Source organism: Ambystoma mexicanum, chromosome 1q (genome assembly GCF_040938575.1).
Source record: "Ambystoma mexicanum isolate Mex_15411 chromosome 1q, UKY_AmexF1_1, whole genome shotgun sequence".
Lineage (NCBI taxonomy): Eukaryota > Metazoa > Chordata > Amphibia > Caudata > Ambystomatidae > Ambystoma > Ambystoma mexicanum.
Genome location: NC_090922.1, coordinates 592,033,433 through 592,054,108, shown reverse-complemented (window position 1 = coordinate 592,054,108; position 20,676 = coordinate 592,033,433). Strand labels below are relative to the sequence as shown.

At 54.5% G+C, this 20,676-nt stretch overlaps 23 non-coding genes across 23 annotated transcripts; all 23 read right to left on the bottom strand.

Moving 5' to 3' along the window:
• Positions 1–5: 5 nt before the first annotated feature.
• LOC138563417 (U5 spliceosomal RNA) lies at positions 6–121 on the bottom strand. Its single transcript, XR_011299395.1, has one exon. It is a non-coding gene; the product is annotated as a U5 spliceosomal RNA (small nuclear RNA).
• An 805-nt stretch (positions 122–926) lies between these two features.
• Positions 927–1,042, bottom strand: LOC138563416 (U5 spliceosomal RNA). The gene has a single exon (XR_011299394.1). It is a non-coding gene; the product is annotated as a U5 spliceosomal RNA (small nuclear RNA).
• Positions 1,043–1,818: 776 nt separating this feature from the next.
• LOC138563415 (U5 spliceosomal RNA) lies at positions 1,819–1,934 on the bottom strand. Its single transcript, XR_011299393.1, has one exon. It is a non-coding gene; the product is annotated as a U5 spliceosomal RNA (small nuclear RNA).
• A 776-nt stretch (positions 1,935–2,710) lies between these two features.
• LOC138563414 (U5 spliceosomal RNA) lies at positions 2,711–2,826 on the bottom strand. The gene has a single exon (XR_011299392.1). It is a non-coding gene; the product is annotated as a U5 spliceosomal RNA (small nuclear RNA).
• Positions 2,827–3,596: 770 nt separating this feature from the next.
• On the bottom strand, positions 3,597–3,712 carry LOC138563413 (U5 spliceosomal RNA). The gene has a single exon (XR_011299391.1). It is a non-coding gene; the product is annotated as a U5 spliceosomal RNA (small nuclear RNA).
• A 776-nt stretch (positions 3,713–4,488) lies between these two features.
• Positions 4,489–4,604, bottom strand: LOC138563412 (U5 spliceosomal RNA). Its single transcript, XR_011299390.1, has one exon. It is a non-coding gene; the product is annotated as a U5 spliceosomal RNA (small nuclear RNA).
• A 776-nt stretch (positions 4,605–5,380) lies between these two features.
• LOC138563411 (U5 spliceosomal RNA) lies at positions 5,381–5,496 on the bottom strand. The gene has a single exon (XR_011299389.1). It is a non-coding gene; the product is annotated as a U5 spliceosomal RNA (small nuclear RNA).
• Positions 5,497–6,301: 805 nt separating this feature from the next.
• Positions 6,302–6,417, bottom strand: LOC138563410 (U5 spliceosomal RNA). The gene has a single exon (XR_011299388.1). It is a non-coding gene; the product is annotated as a U5 spliceosomal RNA (small nuclear RNA).
• Positions 6,418–7,193: 776 nt separating this feature from the next.
• On the bottom strand, positions 7,194–7,309 carry LOC138563408 (U5 spliceosomal RNA). The gene has a single exon (XR_011299386.1). It is a non-coding gene; the product is annotated as a U5 spliceosomal RNA (small nuclear RNA).
• An 805-nt stretch (positions 7,310–8,114) lies between these two features.
• Positions 8,115–8,230, bottom strand: LOC138563407 (U5 spliceosomal RNA). The gene has a single exon (XR_011299385.1). It is a non-coding gene; the product is annotated as a U5 spliceosomal RNA (small nuclear RNA).
• Positions 8,231–9,006: 776 nt separating this feature from the next.
• LOC138563406 (U5 spliceosomal RNA) lies at positions 9,007–9,122 on the bottom strand. Its single transcript, XR_011299384.1, has one exon. It is a non-coding gene; the product is annotated as a U5 spliceosomal RNA (small nuclear RNA).
• Positions 9,123–9,898: 776 nt separating this feature from the next.
• Positions 9,899–10,014, bottom strand: LOC138563405 (U5 spliceosomal RNA). Its single transcript, XR_011299383.1, has one exon. It is a non-coding gene; the product is annotated as a U5 spliceosomal RNA (small nuclear RNA).
• An 805-nt stretch (positions 10,015–10,819) lies between these two features.
• Positions 10,820–10,935, bottom strand: LOC138563404 (U5 spliceosomal RNA). The gene has a single exon (XR_011299381.1). It is a non-coding gene; the product is annotated as a U5 spliceosomal RNA (small nuclear RNA).
• A 776-nt stretch (positions 10,936–11,711) lies between these two features.
• Positions 11,712–11,827, bottom strand: LOC138563403 (U5 spliceosomal RNA). Its single transcript, XR_011299380.1, has one exon. It is a non-coding gene; the product is annotated as a U5 spliceosomal RNA (small nuclear RNA).
• Positions 11,828–12,603: 776 nt separating this feature from the next.
• LOC138563402 (U5 spliceosomal RNA) lies at positions 12,604–12,719 on the bottom strand. Its single transcript, XR_011299379.1, has one exon. It is a non-coding gene; the product is annotated as a U5 spliceosomal RNA (small nuclear RNA).
• Positions 12,720–13,489: 770 nt separating this feature from the next.
• On the bottom strand, positions 13,490–13,605 carry LOC138563401 (U5 spliceosomal RNA). Its single transcript, XR_011299378.1, has one exon. It is a non-coding gene; the product is annotated as a U5 spliceosomal RNA (small nuclear RNA).
• Positions 13,606–14,381: 776 nt separating this feature from the next.
• On the bottom strand, positions 14,382–14,497 carry LOC138563400 (U5 spliceosomal RNA). Its single transcript, XR_011299377.1, has one exon. It is a non-coding gene; the product is annotated as a U5 spliceosomal RNA (small nuclear RNA).
• Positions 14,498–15,273: 776 nt separating this feature from the next.
• On the bottom strand, positions 15,274–15,389 carry LOC138563399 (U5 spliceosomal RNA). Its single transcript, XR_011299376.1, has one exon. It is a non-coding gene; the product is annotated as a U5 spliceosomal RNA (small nuclear RNA).
• Positions 15,390–16,194: 805 nt separating this feature from the next.
• LOC138563397 (U5 spliceosomal RNA) lies at positions 16,195–16,310 on the bottom strand. Its single transcript, XR_011299374.1, has one exon. It is a non-coding gene; the product is annotated as a U5 spliceosomal RNA (small nuclear RNA).
• Positions 16,311–17,086: 776 nt separating this feature from the next.
• On the bottom strand, positions 17,087–17,202 carry LOC138563396 (U5 spliceosomal RNA). The gene has a single exon (XR_011299373.1). It is a non-coding gene; the product is annotated as a U5 spliceosomal RNA (small nuclear RNA).
• Positions 17,203–18,007: 805 nt separating this feature from the next.
• On the bottom strand, positions 18,008–18,123 carry LOC138563395 (U5 spliceosomal RNA). The gene has a single exon (XR_011299372.1). It is a non-coding gene; the product is annotated as a U5 spliceosomal RNA (small nuclear RNA).
• A 776-nt stretch (positions 18,124–18,899) lies between these two features.
• Positions 18,900–19,015, bottom strand: LOC138563394 (U5 spliceosomal RNA). The gene has a single exon (XR_011299371.1). It is a non-coding gene; the product is annotated as a U5 spliceosomal RNA (small nuclear RNA).
• Positions 19,016–19,791: 776 nt separating this feature from the next.
• Positions 19,792–19,907, bottom strand: LOC138563393 (U5 spliceosomal RNA). The gene has a single exon (XR_011299370.1). It is a non-coding gene; the product is annotated as a U5 spliceosomal RNA (small nuclear RNA).
• Positions 19,908–20,676: the final 769 nt, after the last annotated feature.

The following is a 20,676-nucleotide window of genomic DNA, read 5'->3' as shown; positions in this document are numbered from 1 at the left end:
TAGGTAACCCTGCACTTGGCAGGGCTTCAAAAAATTGAGTGAAACTCTTTAATGTTCCTCTCCACGGAAATCTTTAGTAAAAGGCGAAAGATTTATTCGGTTTGAAGAGAAACCAGAGTATGCGCTCTAGTGGCCCCGACTGCGGCCGCAAAAAATGCAACACCTCACTAGCTCAGGGTGACTTAGTGAAGCAGTGCACACGATGACGCTTTTTGAGATGAAGCGAATGGAGAATGCTATCGGGCTCCGAACCCGTGGCAGAATGACTTTATTTGCAAGCAATCCCATCCAAAGTCATGAAACCTGGCAGGGGATTGTGGGTATGCAAATTTCTCCAGACCGCAGGCCATGTGACATTGGCCAAAAGGCAGGCAGAGTCTGCCTTTGCCTGAGGACTCCCCTCGTTTACATAAGGTCTAGGGCTTCTGGGAGGCAGGCGTGAGATTTTCTTTTGGGCCCCAGAGATGGGGCTCCTCCCCCAGGATGTTGAAAAAGCAGCCCGCTCTCTCCTTTCTCAGGACACAGGGGTCATTTTCCGCCCTCACCCTGTCTTGCACGGGTGCTGGGCCTCCTGGGCTGCCAGGTTCTTTTGCCCGCCAGGGCAAAGCCCGCCGGGCAAAGGACGGCGTTTGTCAGGCGTTCGTCAGCCGATCGGGGCCCGGGCCCAAACCCCTGCCCACTGGGGCCATATCCTCCTGGATGCTAGCTTGGAGCCAGCCTCTGCTGGCTCACCAGCAGGTGGCAACAGCAGCAAGCATTAGCTAAAGGCTCCCCCCTCTGGCTACCACTGCAAGGCATCAGCCTGGCTGTGCTGCGAGGACCCCTGCAAAGGCTGACTGACAGCTGGGGGGTGCAAGCCAACAGCTGAAAAGCAGGCTTTGCGCTTTTATTTGCTCTGTTTCTTTTTTTTTTTAACCAGCATAGGTAACCCTGCACTTGGCAGGGCTTCAAAAAATTGAGTGAAACTCTTTAATGTTCCTCTCCACGGAAATCTTTAGTAAAAGGCGAAAGATTTATTCGGTTTGAAGAGAAACCAGAGTATGCGCTCTAGTGGCCCCGACTGCGGCCGCAAAAAATGCAACACCTCACTAGCTCAGGGTGACTTAGTGAAGCAGTGCACACGATGACGCTTTTTGAGATGAAGCGAATGGAGAATGCTATCGGGCTCCGAACCCGTGGCAGAATGACTTTATTTGCAAGCAATCCCATCCAAAGTCATGAAACCTGGCAGGGGATTGTGGGTATGCAAATTTCTCCAGACCGCAGGCCATGTGACATTGGCCAAAAGGCAGGCAGAGTCTGCCTTTGCCTGAGGACTCCCCTCGTTTACATAAGGTCTAGGGCTTCTGGGAGGCAGGCGTGAGATTTTCTTTTGGGCCCCAGAGATGGGGCTCCTCCCCCAGGATGTTGAAGAAGCAGCCCGCTCTCTCCTTTCTCAGGACACAGGGATCATTTTCCGCCCTCACCCTGTCTTGCACGGGTGCTGGGCCTCCTGGGCTGCCAGCGGGCAAAGAACGGCGTTTGTCAGGCGTTCGTCAGCCGATCGGGGCCCGGGCCCAAACCCCTGCCCACTGGGGCCATATCCTCCTGGATGCTAGCTTGGAGCCAGCCTCTGCTGGCTCACCAGCAGGTGGCGACAGCAGCAAGCATTAGCTAAAGGCTCCCCCCTCTGGCTACCACTGCAAAGCATCAGCCTGGCTGTGCTGCGAGGACCCCTGCAAAGGCTGACTGACAGCTGGGGGGTGCAAGCCAACAGCTGAAAAGCAGGCTTTGCGCTTTCATTTGCTCTGTTTCTTTTTTTTTTTAACCAGCATAGGTAACCCTGCACTTGGCAGGGCTTCAAAAAATTGAGTGAAACTCTTTAATGTTCCTCTCCACGGAAATCTTTAGTAAAAGGCGAAAGATTTATTCGGTTTGAAGAGAAACCAGAGTATGCGCTCTAGTGGCCCCGACTGCGGCCGCAAAAAATGCAACACCTCACTAGCTCAGGGTGACTTAGTGAAGCAGTGCACACGATGACGCTTTTTGAGATGAAGCGAATGGAGAATGCTATCGGGCTCCGAACCCGTGGCAGAATGACTTTATTTGCAAGCAATCCCATCCAAAGTCATGAAACCTGGCAGGGGATTGTGGGTATGCAAATTTCTCCAGACCGCAGGCCATGTGACATTGGCCAAAAGGCAGGCAGAGTCTGCCTTTGCCTGAGGACTCCCCTCGTTTACATAAGGTCTAGGGCTTCTGGGAGGCAGGCGTGAGATTTTCTTTTGGGCCCCAGAGATGGGGCTCCTCCCCCAGGATGTTGAAAAAGCAGCCCGCTCTCTCCTTTCTCAGGACACAGGGGTCATTTTCCGCCCTCACCCTGTCTTGCACGGGTGCTGGGCCTCCTGGGCTGCCAGCGGGCAAAGAACGGCGTTTGTCAGGCGTTCGTCAGCCGATCGGGGCCCGGGCCCAAACCCCTGCCCACTGGGGCCATATCCTCCTGGATGCTAGCTTGGAGCCAGCCTCTGCTGGCTCACCAGCAGGTGGCGACAGCAGCAAGCATTAGCTAAAGGCTCCCCCCTCTGGCTACCACTGCAAGGCATCAGCCTGGCTGTGCTGCGAGGACCCCTGCAAAGGCTGACTGACAGCTGGGGGGTGCAAGCCAACAGCTGAAAAGCAGGCTTTGCGCTTTCATTTGCTCTGTTTCTTTTTTTTTTTAACCAGCATAGGTAACCCTGCACTTGGCAGGGCTTCAAAAAATTGAGTGAAACTCTTTAATGTTCCTCTCCACGGAAATCTTTAGTAAAAGGCGAAAGATTTATTCGGTTTGAAGAGAAACCAGAGTATGCGCTCTGGTGGCCCCGACTGCGGCCGCAAAAAATGCAACACCTCACTAGCTCAGGGTGACTTAGTGAAGCAGTGCACACGATGACGCTTTTTGAGATGAAGCGAATGGAGAATGCTATCGGGCTCCGAACCCGTGGCAGAATGACTTTATTTGCAAGCAATCCCATCCAAAGTCATGAAACCTGGCAGGGGATTGTGGGTATGCAAATTTCTCCAGACCGCAGGCCATGTGACATTGGCCAAAAGGCAGGCAGAGTCTGCCTTTGCCTGAGGACTCCCCTCGTTTACATAAGGTCTAGGGCTTCTGGGAGGCAGGCGTGAGATTTTCTTTTGGGCCCCAGAGATGGGGCTCCTCCCCCAGGATGTTGAAGAAGCAGCCCGCTCTCTCCTTTCTCAGGACACAGGGGTCATTTTCCGCCCTCACCCTGTCTTGCACGGGTGCTGGGCCTCCTGGGCTGCCAGCGGGCAAAGAACGGCGTTTGTCAGGCGTTCGTCAGCCGATCGGGGCCCGGGCCCAAACCCCTGCCCACTGGGGCCATATCCTCCTGGATGCTAGCTTGCAGCCAGCCTCTGCTGGCTCACCAGCAGGTGGCGACAGCAGCAAGCATTAGCTAAAGGCTCCCCCCTCTGGCTACCACTGCAAGGCATCAGCCTGGCTGTGCTGCGAGGACCCCTGCAAAGGCTGACTGACAGCTGGGGGGTGCAAGCCAACAGCTGAAAAGCAGGCTTTGCGCTTTCATTTGCTCTGTTTCTTTTTAACCAGCATAGGTAACCCTGCACTTGGCAGGGCTTCAAAAAATTGAGTGAAACTCTTTAATGTTCCTCTCCACGGAAATCTTTAGTAAAAGGCGAAAGATTTATTCGGTTTGAAGAGAAACCAGAGTATGCGCTCTAGTGGCCCCGACTGCGGCCGCAAAAAATGCAACACCTCACTAGCTCAGGGTGACTTAGTGAAGCAGTGCACACGATGACGCTTTTTGAGATGAAGCGAATGGAGAATGCTATCGGGCTCCGAACCCGTGGCAGAATGACTTTATTTGCAAGCAATCCCATCCAAAGTCATGAAACCTGGCAGGGGATTGTGGGTATGCAAATTTCTCCAGACCGCAGGCCATGTGACATTGGCCAAAAGGCAGGCAGAGTCTGCCTTTGCCTGAGGACTCCCCTCGTTTACATAAGGTCTAGGGCTTCTGGGAGGCAGGCGTGAGATTTTCTTTTGGGCCCCAGAGATGGGGCTCCTCCCCCAGGATGTTGAAGAAGCAGCCCGCTCTCTCCTTTCTCAGGACACAGGGGTCATTTTCCGCCCTCACCCTGTCTTGCACGGGTGCTGGGCCTCCTGGGCTGCCAGCGGGCAAAGGACGGCGTTTGTCAGGCGTTCGTCAGCCGATCGGGGCCCGGGCCCAAACCCCTGCCCACTGGGGCCATATCCTCCTGGATGCTAGCTTGGAGCCAGCCTCTGCTGGCTCACCAGCAGGTGGCAACAGCAGCAAGCATTAGCTAAAGGCTCCCCCCTCTGGCTACCACTGCAAGGCATCAGCCTGGCTGTGCTGCGAGGACCCCTGCAAAGGCTGACTGACAGCTGGGGGGTGCAAGCCAACAGCTGAAAAGCAGGCTTTGCGCTTTTATTTGCTCTGTTTCTTTTTTTTTTTAACCAGCATAGGTAACCCTGCACTTGGCAGGGCTTCAAAAAATTGAGTGAAACTCTTTAATGTTCCTCTCCACGGAAATCTTTAGTAAAAGGCGAAAGATTTATTCGGTTTGAAGAGAAACCAGAGTATGCGCTCTAGTGGCCCCGACTGCGGCCGCAAAAAATGCAACACCTCACTAGCTCAGGGTGACTTAGTGAAGCAGTGCACACGATGACGCTTTTTGAGATGAAGCGAATGGAGAATGCTATCGGGCTCCGAACCCGTGGCAGAATGACTTTATTTGCAAGCAATCCCATCCAAAGTCATGAAACCTGGCAGGGGATTGTGGGTATGCAAATTTCTCCAGACCGCAGGCCATGTGACATTGGCCAAAAGGCAGGCAGAGTCTGCCTTTGCCTGAGGACTCCCCTCGTTTACATAAGGTCTAGGGCTTCTGGGAGGCAGGCGTGAGATTTTCTTTTGGGCCCCAGAGATGGGGCTCCTCCCCCAGGATGTTGAAGAAGCAGCCCGCTCTCTCCTTTCTCAGGACACAGGGATCATTTTCCGCCCTCACCCTGTCTTGCACGGGTGCTGGGCCTCCTGGGCTGCCAGCGGGCAAAGAACGGCGTTTGTCAGGCGTTCGTCAGCCGATCGGGGCCCGGGCCCAAACCCCTGCCCACTGGGGCCATATCCTCCTGGATGCTAGCTTGGAGCCAGCCTCTGCTGGCTCACCAGCAGGTGGCGACAGCAGCAAGCATTAGCTAAAGGCTCCCCCCTCTGGCTACCACTGCAAAGCATCAGCCTGGCTGTGCTGCGAGGACCCCTGCAAAGGCTGACTGACAGCTGGGGGGTGCAAGCCAACAGCTGAAAAGCAGGCTTTGCGCTTTCATTTGCTCTGTTTCTTTTTTTTTTTAACCAGCATAGGTAACCCTGCACTTGGCAGGGCTTCAAAAAATTGAGTGAAACTCTTTAATGTTCCTCTCCACGGAAATCTTTAGTAAAAGGCGAAAGATTTATTCGGTTTGAAGAGAAACCAGAGTATGCGCTCTAGTGGCCCCGACTGCGGCCGCAAAAAATGCAACACCTCACTAGCTCAGGGTGACTTAGTGAAGCAGTGCACACGATGACGCTTTTTGAGATGAAGCGAATGGAGAATGCTATCGGGCTCCGAACCCGTGGCAGAATGACTTTATTTGCAAGCAATCCCATCCAAAGTCATGAAACCTGGCAGGGGATTGTGGGTATGCAAATTTCTCCAGACCGCAGGCCATGTGACATTGGCCAAAAGGCAGGCAGAGTCTGCCTTTGCCTGAGGACTCCCCTCGTTTACATAAGGTCTAGGGCTTCTGGGAGGCAGGCGTGAGATTTTCTTTTGGGCCCCAGAGATGGGGCTCCTCCCCCAGGATGTTGAAAAAGCAGCCCGCTCTCTCCTTTCTCAGGACACAGGGGTCATTTTCCGCCCTCACCCTGTCTTGCACGGGTGCTGGGCCTCCTGGGCTGCCAGGTTCTTTTGCCCGCCAGGGCAAAGCCCGCCGGGCAAAGGACGGCGTTTGTCAGGCGTTCGTCAGCCGATCGGGGCCCGGGCCCAAACCCCTGCCCACTGGGGCCATATCCTCCTGGATGCTAGCTTGGAGCCAGCCTCTGCTAGCTCACCAGCAGGTGGCGACAGCAGCAAGCATTAGCTAAAGGCTCCCCCCTCTGGCTACCACTGCAAGGCATCAGCCTGGCTGTGCTGCGAGGACCCCTGCAAAGGCTGACTGACAGCTGGGGGGTGCAAGCCAACAGCTGAAAAGCAGGCTTTGCGCTTTCATTTGCTCTGTTTCTTTTTTTTTTTAACCAGCATAGGTAACCCTGCACTTGGCAGGGCTTCAAAAAATTGAGTGAAACTCTTTAATGTTCCTCTCCACGGAAATCTTTAGTAAAAGGCGAAAGATTTATTCGGTTTGAAGAGAAACCAGAGTATGCGCTCTAGTGGCCCCGACTGCGGCCGCAAAAAATGCAACACCTCACTAGCTCAGGGTGACTTAGTGAAGAGGTGCACACGATGACGCTTTTTGAGATGAAGCGAATGGAGAATGCTATCGGGCTCCGAACCCGTGGCAGAATGACTTTATTTGCAAGCAATCCCATCCAAAGTCATGAAACCTGGCAGGGGATTGTGGGTATGCAAATTTCTCCAGACCGCAGGCCATGTGACATTGGCCAAAAGGCAGGCAGAGTCTGCCTTTGCCTGAGGACTCCCCTCGTTTACATAAGGTCTAGGGCTTCTGGGAGGCAGGCGTGAGATTTTCTTTTGGGCCCCAGAGATGGGGCTCCTCCCCCAGGATGTTGAAGAAGCAGCCCGCTCTCTCCTTTCTCAGGACACAGGGATCATTTTCCGCCCTCACCCTGTCTTGCACGGGTGCTGGGCCTCCTGGGCTGCCAGCGGGCAAAGAACGGCGTTTGTCAGGCGTTCGTCAGCCGATCGGGGCCCGGGCCCAAACCCCTGCCCACTGGGGCCATATCCTCCTGGATGCTAGCTTGGAGCCAGCCTCTGCTGGCTCACCAGCAGGTGGCGACAGCAGCAAGCATTAGCTAAAGGCTCCCCCCTCTGGCTACCACTGCAAAGCATCAGCCTGGCTGTGCTGCGAGGACCCCTGCAAAGGCTGACTGACAGCTGGGGGGTGCAAGCCAACAGCTGAAAAGCAGGCTTTGCGCTTTCATTTGCTCTGTTTCTTTTTTTTTTTAACCAGCATAGGTAACCCTGCACTTGGCAGGGCTTCAAAAAATTGAGTGAAACTCTTTAATGTTCCTCTCCACGGAAATCTTTAGTAAAAGGCGAAAGATTTATTCGGTTTGAAGAGAAACCAGAGTATGCGCTCTAGTGGCCCCGACTGCGGCCGCAAAAAATGCAACACCTCACTAGCTCAGGGTGACTTAGTGAAGCAGTGCACACGATGACGCTTTTTGAGATGAAGCGAATGGAGAATGCTATCGGGCTCCGAACCCGTGGCAGAATGACTTTATTTGCAAGCAATCCCATCCAAAGTCATGAAACCTGGCAGGGGATTGTGGGTATGCAAATTTCTCCAGACCGCAGGCCATGTGACATTGGCCAAAAGGCAGGCAGAGTCTGCCTTTGCCTGAGGACTCCCCTCGTTTACATAAGGTCTAGGGCTTCTGGGAGGCAGGCGTGAGATTTTCTTTTGGGCCCCAGAGATGGGGCTCCTCCCCCAGGATGTTGAAAAAGCAGCCCGCTCTCTCCTTTCTCAGGACACAGGGGTCATTTTCCGCCCTCACCCTGTCTTGCACGGGTGCTGGGCCTCCTGGGCTGCCAGGTTCTTTTGCCCGCCAGGGCAAAGCCCGCCGGGCAAAGGACGGCGTTTGTCAGGCGTTCGTCAGCCGATCGGGGCCCGGGCCCAAACCCCTGCCCACTGGGGCCATATCCTCCTGGATGCTAGCTTGGAGCCAGCCTCTGCTGGCTCACCAGCAGGTGGCAACAGCAGCAAGCATTAGCTAAAGGCTCCCCCCTCTGGCTACCACTGCAAGGCATCAGCCTGGCTGTGCTGCGAGGACCCCTGCAAAGGCTGACTGACAGCTGGGGGGTGCAAGCCAACAGCTGAAAAGCAGGCTTTGCGCTTTTATTTGCTCTGTTTCTTTTTTTTTTTAACCAGCATAGGTAACCCTGCACTTGGCAGGGCTTCAAAAAATTGAGTGAAACTCTTTAATGTTCCTCTCCACGGAAATCTTTAGTAAAAGGCGAAAGATTTATTCGGTTTGAAGAGAAACCAGAGTATGCGCTCTAGTGGCCCCGACTGCGGCCGCAAAAAATGCAACACCTCACTAGCTCAGGGTGACTTAGTGAAGCAGTGCACACGATGACGCTTTTTGAGATGAAGCGAATGGAGAATGCTATCGGGCTCCGAACCCGTGGCAGAATGACTTTATTTGCAAGCAATCCCATCCAAAGTCATGAAACCTGGCAGGGGATTGTGGGTATGCAAATTTCTCCAGACCGCAGGCCATGTGACATTGGCCAAAAGGCAGGCAGAGTCTGCCTTTGCCTGAGGACTCCCCTCGTTTACATAAGGTCTAGGGCTTCTGGGAGGCAGGCGTGAGATTTTCTTTTGGGCCCCAGAGATGGGGCTCCTCCCCCAGGATGTTGAAGAAGCAGCCCGCTCTCTCCTTTCTCAGGACACAGGGATCATTTTCCGCCCTCACCCTGTCTTGCACGGGTGCTGGGCCTCCTGGGCTGCCAGCGGGCAAAGAACGGCGTTTGTCAGGCGTTCGTCAGCCGATCGGGGCCCGGGCCCAAACCCCTGCCCACTGGGGCCATATCCTCCTGGATGCTAGCTTGGAGCCAGCCTCTGCTAGCTCACCAGCAGGTGGCGACAGCAGCAAGCATTAGCTAAAGGCTCCCCCCTCTGGCTACCACTGCAAGGCATCAGCCTGGCTGTGCTGCGAGGACCCCTGCAAAGGCTGACTGACAGCTGGGGGGTGCAAGCCAACAGCTGAAAAGCAGGCTTTGCGCTTTCATTTGCTCTGTTTCTTTTTTTTTTTAACCAGCATAGGTAACCCTGCACTTGGCAGGGCTTCAAAAAATTGAGTGAAACTCTTTAATGTTCCTCTCCACGGAAATCTTTAGTAAAAGGCGAAAGATTTATTCGGTTTGAAGAGAAACCAGAGTATGCGCTCTAGTGGCCCCGACTGCGGCCGCAAAAAATGCAACACCTCACTAGCTCAGGGTGACTTAGTGAAGAGGTGCACACGATGACGCTTTTTGAGATGAAGCGAATGGAGAATGCTATCGGGCTCCGAACCCGTGGCAGAATGACTTTATTTGCAAGCAATCCCATCCAAAGTCATGAAACCTGGCAGGGGATTGTGGGTATGCAAATTTCTCCAGACCGCAGGCCATGTGACATTGGCCAAAAGGCAGGCAGAGTCTGCCTTTGCCTGAGGACTCCCCTCGTTTACATAAGGTCTAGGGCTTCTGGGAGGCAGGCGTGAGATTTTCTTTTGGGCCCCAGAGATGGGGCTCCTCCCCCAGGATGTTGAAGAAGCAGCCCGCTCTCTCCTTTCTCAGGACACAGGGATCATTTTCCGCCCTCACCCTGTCTTGCACGGGTGCTGGGCCTCCTGGGCTGCCAGCGGGCAAAGAACGGCGTTTGTCAGGCGTTCGTCAGCCGATCGGGGCCCGGGCCCAAACCCCTGCCCACTGGGGCCATATCCTCCTGGATGCTAGCTTGGAGCCAGCCTCTGCTGGCTCACCAGCAGGTGGCGACAGCAGCAAGCATTAGCTAAAGGCTCCCCCCTCTGGCTACCACTGCAAAGCATCAGCCTGGCTGTGCTGCGAGGACCCCTGCAAAGGCTGACTGACAGCTGGGGGGTGCAAGCCAACAGCTGAAAAGCAGGCTTTGCGCTTTCATTTGCTCTGTTTCTTTTTTTTTTTAACCAGCATAGGTAACCCTGCACTTGGCAGGGCTTCAAAAAATTGAGTGAAACTCTTTAATGTTCCTCTCCACGGAAATCTTTAGTAAAAGGCGAAAGATTTATTCGGTTTGAAGAGAAACCAGAGTATGCGCTCTAGTGGCCCCGACTGCGGCCGCAAAAAATGCAACACCTCACTAGCTCAGGGTGACTTAGTGAAGCAGTGCACACGATGACGCTTTTTGAGATGAAGCGAATGGAGAATGCTATCGGGCTCCGAACCCGTGGCAGAATGACTTTATTTGCAAGCAATCCCATCCAAAGTCATGAAACCTGGCAGGGGATTGTGGGTATGCAAATTTCTCCAGACCGCAGGCCATGTGACATTGGCCAAAAGGCAGGCAGAGTCTGCCTTTGCCTGAGGACTCCCCTCGTTTACATAAGGTCTAGGGCTTCTGGGAGGCAGGCGTGAGATTTTCTTTTGGGCCCCAGAGATGGGGCTCCTCCCCCAGGATGTTGAAAAAGCAGCCCGCTCTCTCCTTTCTCAGGACACAGGGGTCATTTTCCGCCCTCACCCTGTCTTGCACGGGTGCTGGGCCTCCTGGGCTGCCAGGTTCTTTTGCCCGCCAGGGCAAAGCCCGCCGGGCAAAGGACGGCGTTTGTCAGGCGTTCGTCAGCCGATCGGGGCCCGGGCCCAAACCCCTGCCCACTGGGGCCATATCCTCCTGGATGCTAGCTTGGAGCCAGCCTCTGCTGGCTCACCAGCAGGTGGCAACAGCAGCAAGCATTAGCTAAAGGCTCCCCCCTCTGGCTACCACTGCAAGGCATCAGCCTGGCTGTGCTGCGAGGACCCCTGCAAAGGCTGACTGACAGCTGGGGGGTGCAAGCCAACAGCTGAAAAGCAGGCTTTGCGCTTTTATTTGCTCTGTTTCTTTTTTTTTTTAACCAGCATAGGTAACCCTGCACTTGGCAGGGCTTCAAAAAATTGAGTGAAACTCTTTAATGTTCCTCTCCACGGAAATCTTTAGTAAAAGGCGAAAGATTTATTCGGTTTGAAGAGAAACCAGAGTATGCGCTCTAGTGGCCCCGACTGCGGCCGCAAAAAATGCAACACCTCACTAGCTCAGGGTGACTTAGTGAAGCAGTGCACACGATGACGCTTTTTGAGATGAAGCGAATGGAGAATGCTATCGGGCTCCGAACCCGTGGCAGAATGACTTTATTTGCAAGCAATCCCATCCAAAGTCATGAAACCTGGCAGGGGATTGTGGGTATGCAAATTTCTCCAGACCGCAGGCCATGTGACATTGGCCAAAAGGCAGGCAGAGTCTGCCTTTGCCTGAGGACTCCCCTCGTTTACATAAGGTCTAGGGCTTCTGGGAGGCAGGCGTGAGATTTTCTTTTGGGCCCCAGAGATGGGGCTCCTCCCCCAGGATGTTGAAGAAGCAGCCCGCTCTCTCCTTTCTCAGGACACAGGGATCATTTTCCGCCCTCACCCTGTCTTGCACGGGTGCTGGGCCTCCTGGGCTGCCAGCGGGCAAAGAACGGCGTTTGTCAGGCGTTCGTCAGCCGATCGGGGCCCGGGCCCAAACCCCTGCCCACTGGGGCCATATCCTCCTGGATGCTAGCTTGGAGCCAGCCTCTGCTGGCTCACCAGCAGGTGGCGACAGCAGCAAGCATTAGCTAAAGGCTCCCCCCTCTGGCTACCACTGCAAAGCATCAGCCTGGCTGTGCTGCGAGGACCCCTGCAAAGGCTGACTGACAGCTGGGGGGTGCAAGCCAACAGCTGAAAAGCAGGCTTTGCGCTTTCATTTGCTCTGTTTCTTTTTTTTTTTAACCAGCATAGGTAACCCTGCACTTGGCAGGGCTTCAAAAAATTGAGTGAAACTCTTTAATGTTCCTCTCCACGGAAATCTTTAGTAAAAGGCGAAAGATTTATTCGGTTTGAAGAGAAACCAGAGTATGCGCTCTAGTGGCCCCGACTGCGGCCGCAAAAAATGCAACACCTCACTAGCTCAGGGTGACTTAGTGAAGCAGTGCACACGATGACGCTTTTTGAGATGAAGCGAATGGAGAATGCTATCGGGCTCCGAACCCGTGGCAGAATGACTTTATTTGCAAGCAATCCCATCCAAAGTCATGAAACCTGGCAGGGGATTGTGGGTATGCAAATTTCTCCAGACCGCAGGCCATGTGACATTGGCCAAAAGGCAGGCAGAGTCTGCCTTTGCCTGAGGACTCCCCTCGTTTACATAAGGTCTAGGGCTTCTGGGAGGCAGGCGTGAGATTTTCTTTTGGGCCCCAGAGATGGGGCTCCTCCCCCAGGATGTTGAAAAAGCAGCCCGCTCTCTCCTTTCTCAGGACACAGGGGTCATTTTCCGCCCTCACCCTGTCTTGCACGGGTGCTGGGCCTCCTGGGCTGCCAGCGGGCAAAGAACGGCGTTTGTCAGGCGTTCGTCAGCCGATCGGGGCCCGGGCCCAAACCCCTGCCCACTGGGGCCATATCCTCCTGGATGCTAGCTTGGAGCCAGCCTCTGCTGGCTCACCAGCAGGTGGCGACAGCAGCAAGCATTAGCTAAAGGCTCCCCCCTCTGGCTACCACTGCAAGGCATCAGCCTGGCTGTGCTGCGAGGACCCCTGCAAAGGCTGACTGACAGCTGGGGGGTGCAAGCCAACAGCTGAAAAGCAGGCTTTGCGCTTTCATTTGCTCTGTTTCTTTTTTTTTTTAACCAGCATAGGTAACCCTGCACTTGGCAGGGCTTCAAAAAATTGAGTGAAACTCTTTAATGTTCCTCTCCACGGAAATCTTTAGTAAAAGGCGAAAGATTTATTCGGTTTGAAGAGAAACCAGAGTATGCGCTCTGGTGGCCCCGACTGCGGCCGCAAAAAATGCAACACCTCACTAGCTCAGGGTGACTTAGTGAAGCAGTGCACACGATGACGCTTTTTGAGATGAAGCGAATGGAGAATGCTATCGGGCTCCGAACCCGTGGCAGAATGACTTTATTTGCAAGCAATCCCATCCAAAGTCATGAAACCTGGCAGGGGATTGTGGGTATGCAAATTTCTCCAGACCGCAGGCCATGTGACATTGGCCAAAAGGCAGGCAGAGTCTGCCTTTGCCTGAGGACTCCCCTCGTTTACATAAGGTCTAGGGCTTCTGGGAGGCAGGCGTGAGATTTTCTTTTGGGCCCCAGAGATGGGGCTCCTCCCCCAGGATGTTGAAGAAGCAGCCCGCTCTCTCCTTTCTCAGGACACAGGGGTCATTTTCCGCCCTCACCCTGTCTTGCACGGGTGCTGGGCCTCCTGGGCTGCCAGCGGGCAAAGAACGGCGTTTGTCAGGCGTTCGTCAGCCGATCGGGGCCCGGGCCCAAACCCCTGCCCACTGGGGCCATATCCTCCTGGATGCTAGCTTGCAGCCAGCCTCTGCTGGCTCACCAGCAGGTGGCGACAGCAGCAAGCATTAGCTAAAGGCTCCCCCCTCTGGCTACCACTGCAAGGCATCAGCCTGGCTGTGCTGCGAGGACCCCTGCAAAGGCTGACTGACAGCTGGGGGGTGCAAGCCAACAGCTGAAAAGCAGGCTTTGCGCTTTCATTTGCTCTGTTTCTTTTTAACCAGCATAGGTAACCCTGCACTTGGCAGGGCTTCAAAAAATTGAGTGAAACTCTTTAATGTTCCTCTCCACGGAAATCTTTAGTAAAAGGCGAAAGATTTATTCGGTTTGAAGAGAAACCAGAGTATGCGCTCTAGTGGCCCCGACTGCGGCCGCAAAAAATGCAACACCTCACTAGCTCAGGGTGACTTAGTGAAGCAGTGCACACGATGACGCTTTTTGAGATGAAGCGAATGGAGAATGCTATCGGGCTCCGAACCCGTGGCAGAATGACTTTATTTGCAAGCAATCCCATCCAAAGTCATGAAACCTGGCAGGGGATTGTGGGTATGCAAATTTCTCCAGACCGCAGGCCATGTGACATTGGCCAAAAGGCAGGCAGAGTCTGCCTTTGCCTGAGGACTCCCCTCGTTTACATAAGGTCTAGGGCTTCTGGGAGGCAGGCGTGAGATTTTCTTTTGGGCCCCAGAGATGGGGCTCCTCCCCCAGGATGTTGAAGAAGCAGCCCGCTCTCTCCTTTCTCAGGACACAGGGGTCATTTTCCGCCCTCACCCTGTCTTGCACGGGTGCTGGGCCTCCTGGGCTGCCAGCGGGCAAAGGACGGCGTTTGTCAGGCGTTCGTCAGCCGATCGGGGCCCGGGCCCAAACCCCTGCCCACTGGGGCCATATCCTCCTGGATGCTAGCTTGGAGCCAGCCTCTGCTGGCTCACCAGCAGGTGGCAACAGCAGCAAGCATTAGCTAAAGGCTCCCCCCTCTGGCTACCACTGCAAGGCATCAGCCTGGCTGTGCTGCGAGGACCCCTGCAAAGGCTGACTGACAGCTGGGGGGTGCAAGCCAACAGCTGAAAAGCAGGCTTTGCGCTTTTATTTGCTCTGTTTCTTTTTTTTTTTAACCAGCATAGGTAACCCTGCACTTGGCAGGGCTTCAAAAAATTGAGTGAAACTCTTTAATGTTCCTCTCCACGGAAATCTTTAGTAAAAGGCGAAAGATTTATTCGGTTTGAAGAGAAACCAGAGTATGCGCTCTAGTGGCCCCGACTGCGGCCGCAAAAAATGCAACACCTCACTAGCTCAGGGTGACTTAGTGAAGCAGTGCACACGATGACGCTTTTTGAGATGAAGCGAATGGAGAATGCTATCGGGCTCCGAACCCGTGGCAGAATGACTTTATTTGCAAGCAATCCCATCCAAAGTCATGAAACCTGGCAGGGGATTGTGGGTATGCAAATTTCTCCAGACCGCAGGCCATGTGACATTGGCCAAAAGGCAGGCAGAGTCTGCCTTTGCCTGAGGACTCCCCTCGTTTACATAAGGTCTAGGGCTTCTGGGAGGCAGGCGTGAGATTTTCTTTTGGGCCCCAGAGATGGGGCTCCTCCCCCAGGATGTTGAAGAAGCAGCCCGCTCTCTCCTTTCTCAGGACACAGGGATCATTTTCCGCCCTCACCCTGTCTTGCACGGGTGCTGGGCCTCCTGGGCTGCCAGCGGGCAAAGAACGGCGTTTGTCAGGCGTTCGTCAGCCGATCGGGGCCCGGGCCCAAACCCCTGCCCACTGGGGCCATATCCTCCTGGATGCTAGCTTGGAGCCAGCCTCTGCTGGCTCACCAGCAGGTGGCGACAGCAGCAAGCATTAGCTAAAGGCTCCCCCCTCTGGCTACCACTGCAAAGCATCAGCCTGGCTGTGCTGCGAGGACCCCTGCAAAGGCTGACTGACAGCTGGGGGGTGCAAGCCAACAGCTGAAAAGCAGGCTTTGCGCTTTCATTTGCTCTGTTTCTTTTTTTTTTTAACCAGCATAGGTAACCCTGCACTTGGCAGGGCTTCAAAAAATTGAGTGAAACTCTTTAATGTTCCTCTCCACGGAAATCTTTAGTAAAAGGCGAAAGATTTATTCGGTTTGAAGAGAAACCAGAGTATGCGCTCTAGTGGCCCCGACTGCGGCCGCAAAAAATGCAACACCTCACTAGCTCAGGGTGACTTAGTGAAGCAGTGCACACGATGACGCTTTTTGAGATGAAGCGAATGGAGAATGCTATCGGGCTCCGAACCCGTGGCAGAATGACTTTATTTGCAAGCAATCCCATCCAAAGTCATGAAACCTGGCAGGGGATTGTGGGTATGCAAATTTCTCCAGACCGCAGGCCATGTGACATTGGCCAAAAGGCAGGCAGAGTCTGCCTTTGCCTGAGGACTCCCCTCGTTTACATAAGGTCTAGGGCTTCTGGGAGGCAGGCGTGAGATTTTCTTTTGGGCCCCAGAGATGGGGCTCCTCCCCCAGGATGTTGAAAAAGCAGCCCGCTCTCTCCTTTCTCAGGACACAGGGGTCATTTTCCGCCCTCACCCTGTCTTGCACGGGTGCTGGGCCTCCTGGGCTGCCAGGTTCTTTTGCCCGCCAGGGCAAAGCCCGCCGGGCAAAGGACGGCGTTTGTCAGGCGTTCGTCAGCCGATCGGGGCCCGGGCCCAAACCCCTGCCCACTGGGGCCATATCCTCCTGGATGCTAGCTTGGAGCCAGCCTCTGCTAGCTCACCAGCAGGTGGCGACAGCAGCAAGCATTAGCTAAAGGCTCCCCCCTCTGGCTACCACTGCAAGGCATCAGCCTGGCTGTGCTGCGAGGACCCCTGCAAAGGCTGACTGACAGCTGGGGGGTGCAAGCCAACAGCTGAAAAGCAGGCTTTGCGCTTTCATTTGCTCTGTTTCTTTTTTTTTTTAACCAGCATAGGTAACCCTGCACTTGGCAGGGCTTCAAAAAATTGAGTGAAACTCTTTAATGTTCCTCTCCACGGAAATCTTTAGTAAAAGGCGAAAGATTTATTCGGTTTGAAGAGAAACCAGAGTATGCGCTCTAGTGGCCCCGACTGCGGCCGCAAAAAATGCAACACCTCACTAGCTCAGGGTGACTTAGTGAAGAGGTGCACACGATGACGCTTTTTGAGATGAAGCGAATGGAGAATGCTATCGGGCTCCGAACCCGTGGCAGAATGACTTTATTTGCAAGCAATCCCATCCAAAGTCATGAAACCTGGCAGGGGATTGTGGGTATGCAAATTTCTCCAGACCGCAGGCCATGTGACATTGGCCAAAAGGCAGGCAGAGTCTGCCTTTGCCTGAGGACTCCCCTCGTTTACATAAGGTCTAGGGCTTCTGGGAGGCAGGCGTGAGATTTTCTTTTGGGCCCCAGAGATGGGGCTCCTCCCCCAGGATGTTGAAGAAGCAGCCCGCTCTCTCCTTTCTCAGGACACAGGGATCATTTTCCGCCCTCACCCTGTCTTGCACGGGTGCTGGGCCTCCTGGGCTGCCAGCGGGCAAAGAACGGCGTTTGTCAGGCGTTCGTCAGCCGATCGGGGCCCGGGCCCAAACCCCTGCCCACTGGGGCCATATCCTCCTGGATGCTAGCTTGGAGCCAGCCTCTGCTGGCTCACCAGCAGGTGGCGACAGCAGCAAGCATTAGCTAAAGGCTCCCCCCTCTGGCTACCACTGCAAAGCATCAGCCTGGCTGTGCTGCGAGGACCCCTGCAAAGGCTGACTGACAGCTGGGGGGTGCAAGCCAACAGCTGAAAAGCAGGCTTTGCGCTTTCATTTGCTCTGTTTCTTTTTTTTTTTAACCAGCATAGGTAACCCTGCACTTGGCAGGGCTTCAAAAAATTGAGTGAAACTCTTTAATGTTCCTCTCCACGGAAATCTTTAGTAAAAGGCGAAAGATTTATTCGGTTTGAAGAGAAACCAGAGTATGCGCTCTAGTGGCCCCGACTGCGGCCGCAAAAAATGCAACACCTCACTAGCTCAGGGTGACTTAGTGAAGCAGTGCACACGATGACGCTTTTTGAGATGAAGCGAATGGAGAATGCTATCGGGCTCCGAACCCGTGGCAGAATGACTTTATTTGCAAGCAATCCCATCCAAAGTCATGAAACCTGGCAGGGGATTGTGGGTATGCAAATTTCTCCAGACCGCAGGCCATGTGACATTGGCCAAAAGGCAGGCAGAGTCTGCCTTTGCCTGAGGACTCCCCTCGTTTACATAAGGTCTAGGGCTTCTGGGAGGCAGGCGTGAGATTTTCTTTTGGGCCCCAGAGATGGGGCTCCTCCCCCAGGATGTTGAAAAAGCAGCCCGCTCTCTCCTTTCTCAGGACACAGGGGTCATTTTCCGCCCTCACCCTGTCTTGCACGGGTGCTGGGCCTCCTGGGCTGCCAGGTTCTTTTGCCCGCCAGGGCAAAGCCCGCCGGGCAAAGGACGGCGTTTGTCAGGCGTTCGTCAGCCGATCGGGGCCCGGGCCCAAACCCCTGCCCACTGGGGCCATATCCTCCTGGATGCTAGCTTGGAGCCAGCCTCTGCTGGCTCACCAGCAGGTGGCAACAGCAGCAAGCATTAGCTAAAGGCTCCCCCCTCTGGCTACCACTGCAAGGCATCAGCCTGGCTGTGCTGCGAGGACCCCTGCAAAGGCTGACTGACAGCTGGGGGGTGCAAGCCAACAGCTGAAAAGCAGGCTTTGCGCTTTTATTTGCTCTGTTTCTTTTTTTTTTTAACCAGCATAGGTAACCCTGCACTTGGCAGGGCTTCAAAAAATTGAGTGAAACTCTTTAATGTTCCTCTCCACGGAAATCTTTAGTAAAAGGCGAAAGATTTATTCGGTTTGAAGAGAAACCAGAGTATGCGCTCTAGTGGCCCCGACTGCGGCCGCAAAAAATGCAACACCTCACTAGCTCAGGGTGACTTAGTGAAGCAGTGCACACGATGACGCTTTTTGAGATGAAGCGAATGGAGAATGCTATCGGGCTCCGAACCCGTGGCAGAATGACTTTATTTGCAAGCAATCCCATCCAAAGTCATGAAACCTGGCAGGGGATTGTGGGTATGCAAATTTCTCCAGACCGCAGGCCATGTGACATTGGCCAAAAGGCAGGCAGAGTCTGCCTTTGCCTGAGGACTCCCCTCGTTTACATAAGGTCTAGGGCTTCTGGGAGGCAGGCGTGAGATTTTCTTTTGGGCCCCAGAGATGGGGCTCCTCCCCCAGGATGTTGAAGAAGCAGCCCGCTCTCTCCTTTCTCAGGACACAGGGATCATTTTCCGCCCTCACCCTGTCTTGCACGGGTGCTGGGCCTCCTGGGCTGCCAGCGGGCAAAGAACGGCGTTTGTCAGGCGTTCGTCAGCCGATCGGGGCCCGGGCCCAAACCCCTGCCCACTGGGGCCATATCCTCCTGGATGCTAGCTTGGAGCCAGCCTCTGCTGGCTCACCAGCAGGTGGCGACAGCAGCAAGCATTAGCTAAAGGCTCCCCCCTCTGGCTACCACTGCAAAGCATCAGCCTGGCTGTGCTGCGAGGACCCCTGCAAAGGCTGACTGACAGCTGGGGGGTGCAAGCCAACAGCTGAAAAGCAGGCTTTGCGCTTTCATTTGCTCTGTTTCTTTTTTTTTTTAACCAGCATAGGTAACCCTGCACTTGGCAGGGCTTCAAAAAATTGAGTGAAACTCTTTAATGTTCCTCTCCACGGAAATCTTTAGTAAAAGGCGAAAGATTTATTCGGTTTGAAGAGAAACCAGAGTATGCGCTCTAGTGGCCCCGACTGCGGCCGCAAAAAATGCAACACCTCACTAGCTCAGGGTGACTTAGTGAAGCAGTGCACACGATGACGCTTTTTGAGATGAAGCGAATGGAGAATGCTATCGGGCTCCGAACCCGTGGCAGAATGACTTTATTTGCAAGCAATCCCATCCAAAGTCATGAAACCTGGCAGGGGATTGTGGGTATGCAAATTTCTCCAGACCGCAGGCCATGTGACATTGGCCAAAAGGCAGGCAGAGTCTGCCTTTGCCTGAGGACTCCCCTCGTTTACATAAGGTCTAGGGCTTCTGGGAGGCAGGCGTGAGATTTTCTTTTGGGCCCCAGAGATGGGGCTCCTCCCCCAGGATGTTGAAAAAGCAGCCCGCTCTCTCCTTTCTCAGGACACAGGGGTCATTTTCCGCCCTCACCCTGTCTTGCACGGGTGCTGGGCCTCCTGGGATGCCAGCGGGCAAAGAACGGCGTTTGTCAGGCGTTCGTCAGCCGATCGGGGCCCGGGCCCAAACCCCTGCCCACTGGGGCCATATCCTCCTGGATGCTAGCTTGGAGCCAGCCTCTGCTGGCTCACCAGCAGGTGGCGACAGCAGCAAGCATTAGCTAAAGGCTCCCCCCTCTGGCTACCACTGCAAGGCATCAGCCTGGCTGTGCTGCGAGGACCCCTGCAAAGGCTGACTGACAGCTGGGGGGTGCAAGCCAACAGCTGAAAAGCAGGCTTTGCGCTTTCATTTGCTCTGTTTCTTTTTTTTTTTAACCAGCATAGGTAACCCTGCACTTGGCAGGGCTTCAAAAAATTGAGTGAAACTCTTTAATGTTCCTCTCCACGGAAATCTTTAGTAAAAGGCGAAAGATTTATTCGGTTTGAAGAGAAACCAGAGTATGCGCTCTGGTGGCCCCGACTGCGGCCGCAAAAAATGCAACACCTCACTAGCTCAGGGTGACTTAGTGAAGCAGTGCACACGATGACGCTTTTTGAGATGAAGCGAATGGAGAATGCTATCGGGCTCCGAACCCGTGGCAGAATGACTTTATTTGCAAGCAATCCCATCCAAAGTCATGAAACCTGGCAGGGGATTGTGGGTATGCAAATTTCTCCAGACCGCAGGCCATGTGACATTGGCCAAAAGGCAGGCAGAGTCTGCCTTTGCCTGAGGACTCCCCTCGTTTACATAAGGTCTAGGGCTTCTGGGAGGCAGGCGTGAGATTTTCTTTTGGGCCCCAGAGATGGGGCTCCTCCCCCAGGATGTTGAAGAAGCAGCCCGCTCTCTCCTTTCTCAGGACACAGGGGTCATTTTCCGCCCTCACCCTGTCTTGCACGGGTGCTGGGCCTCCTGGGCTGCCAGCAGGCAAAGAACGGCGTTTGTCAGGCGTTCGTCAGCCGATCGGGGCCCGGGCCCAAACCCCTGCCCACTGGGGCCATATCCTCCTGGATGCTAGCTTGCAGCCAGCCTCTGCTGGCTCACCAGCAGGTGGCGACAGCAGCAAGCATTAGCTAAAGGCTCCCCCCTCTGGCTACCACTGCAAGGCATCAGCCTGGCTGTGCTGCGAGGACCCCTGCAAAGGCTGACTGACAGCTGGGGGGTGCAAGCCAACAGCTGAAAAGCAGGCTTTGCGCTTTCATTTGCTCTGTTTCTTTTTAACCAGCATAGG